This window comes from Amborella trichopoda, chromosome 1 (genome assembly GCF_054954075.1).
Source record: "Amborella trichopoda isolate Santa Cruz 75 chromosome 1, AtrichopodaSantaCruz75HAP2 v2.0, whole genome shotgun sequence".
Taxonomy (NCBI): domain Eukaryota; kingdom Viridiplantae; phylum Streptophyta; class Magnoliopsida; order Amborellales; family Amborellaceae; genus Amborella; species Amborella trichopoda.
The window spans coordinates 3,427,711-3,430,253 of NC_142336.1; positions in this window are offsets into that span (position 1 = coordinate 3,427,711).

A 2,543-nucleotide genomic window follows, 5' to 3' on the forward strand; every position below is an offset into this window, starting at 1 on the left:
ATTTCAAAGGATCAGCATTAAATTTGGCCTAGATTTTTAGAAAAGTCAAGTCCTACACTCATGTGATAATTTTTTTAGAGATCTGTGTCAAAATTTAATGGTGATCATTTAGGGTCTTACACACCCCATGTGGGAGTGTCTTAAAGGATCATTATTCTTTAGAAAATTGGCCTATCCAATTTTTTTTTTTTTGTTTTTGGCAGGCAGCCCAAGGGCAAGTATTTTAGGGTGGCAATGGACCCGGTCCTGAGCTGGGTCCAGGTATGAGTCTAAAAAATGGACCTGGGGGGTCGATTTGGACCCAAACACTATTCGGGTTCGGGTCAGGATCTAGGTCCCACATTCCAGATTTATGAAAATACATTAGAATATGTTTAAATACATAGATGTTTTAATTTTTTAGTCCTATCCAATAGGTTTCGGTTGGGTCTGGGTCTGGATCCGGGTCTCGCATTATATTTTCGAGTTTGGGTCCCATAATAGTTTTTTTGGGTCCAGGTCCCGAAGGACCCCGACTCGACCCGTTGCCAACCCTAATTTTACCATGACCATCGCATCCGATTTTTTCACAATTTTCATGAGTGTAAACATATCCAAGTACTTACAAGATTCACTCATGTAATCCACCATAAGGCCTAAGGCTACACAACTTAAAAAACACTAGTCAAATACTCAGCCAAAATACAAAAATGTCCTCTAAAAATGATGATAGAATCGACCATATGCCACTACAAGCTACATATGCCCTTTGACATGACACAAAATCGGAAGAAAAAAAGAAAGTTATTATTACAAAAAGTAGCACAAAGCACAGATTCATTTGAATTGAGAAAAAGTTTATAGATTTAGGAAAAAGTTTATATAAGGGCTAAGCCTTGTACAAATTAAGGCACACCTCAAAAATTCGTTAAAAGAAGTAGTTTCGATGTCCAAAAATCCTCACATCGATCGTCAACCTTAAGATGGATTTCAAGTTTTGGAAATAATGCATATTATAATGTATTTTTTGGACCATCAAATTTCAAGATTTTCTAGTGTTGATAGATCTACTTGATCTACACTATTTTAGAACCTTTAAATTTTATAATTAGAATTTATTCAGAATTGAAACATCTTTCGATACTATTTGACAGTACGCCTTACTTTGACTGTTTACTGCCACAACCTTATAGAAACCACACCCTTCTATTTATGTTATCCATTGGAGTTGGTAGAAATCCATTTTGTTCTTGATGAACCCTAAAGCTTTGCTATGCTTCCTCTCTGTTACAAAAAGACTGAAACATAGCTCCACTAAAAAAAGTGACTTGTGGTTCTTATTCTTCCCATTGCCTTTACAAAATTCAAAAGGATAGTGGTTTTTCCTACTACTTTATTCTCAAGCATATATAAAATAAAATTCAAATTTTATGCATTCAAATAAGCATTGTTCAGATGAAAATATGAAGAGGAACCGAAATAGGAAATACAATCGTGCCATCCGGCCATCAAAATTACCAATGTCCATATAAATCCAAATTTTGCATAGGAAACAAACCAAATTCGACTATAAAACATCCGGGCTGAAATATGGCTTTCAAATTAAGTTCCGAATTTGTAGATGCGGCCATGTCATACGCAAAAAGAAAGAGCTTCATAGAATGGCAGAGGCCAATAGAACATGACAACCATAGCTATACAACCAACCTTCTTGTCAACATCTCACAACAGTCCCCACATCCATATAAATTCAGAAATCCACTCTTTCAAATATTAAACCAGATATAAAATAAAAAAGAAACCACTTAAATTAATTATTAGCCAATTTCAATCTAATAGACGATTCATAGTTTCAGACTTCGATTATTTTTGTTGGCTCGATTGCCATCAGATCTCTCTCCTTGGAGAGAAAGAGAGCATCGTCCAATTTCTTTCAGCATACATCTACTCCCGCAGTCAGAAGACCTAAGAACCTTTTCTCCAATGTTGTGAAATTCGTTTTGGAGTTAAAAATAAAGCAATTAGGTACTTAGGTGCTTGGGGAAGATTTCAGACTTTTTTTATTCAATATAAATGAATTACATATTTGTATATAAAAAAAATTAAAAATTAAAAATAATAAATAAAATTTTAAAAATACTTCTATATAGATATTTCTTTGCTTAGGCTGAAGAAGCCAAAGCTTTGGCCACATCTGCCCAAAGCAAACCCGAATTTGACCAAAGCGGCAGCATCAGGCTTCGCTTCGCTTCGATCTAGACCTAAAATCCAAAGACTTCGGCCGAAGCGAAGCAAATTTGACAATGCTGGTTTTTTCAATTTGAAAATTCAAGAACCGCCTAAGATGATTATTCTCCAAAGAAAAAATTTGAAACTTGAGTATTCAAACACAAATCTCACCCTCTCGAAATTAGAAGTTCCCTATTCAATCTCGAGACATTATTTTTTTTCAAGTGCATAGTGCAATGAGGATTTTTTTGTTTTTGTTTTTAGAGAAGTTAATCTATGGCGTTGAAGAGGATACATCCCCAAAAATTGGGGTCCACATTAATCCTAGATGGGGA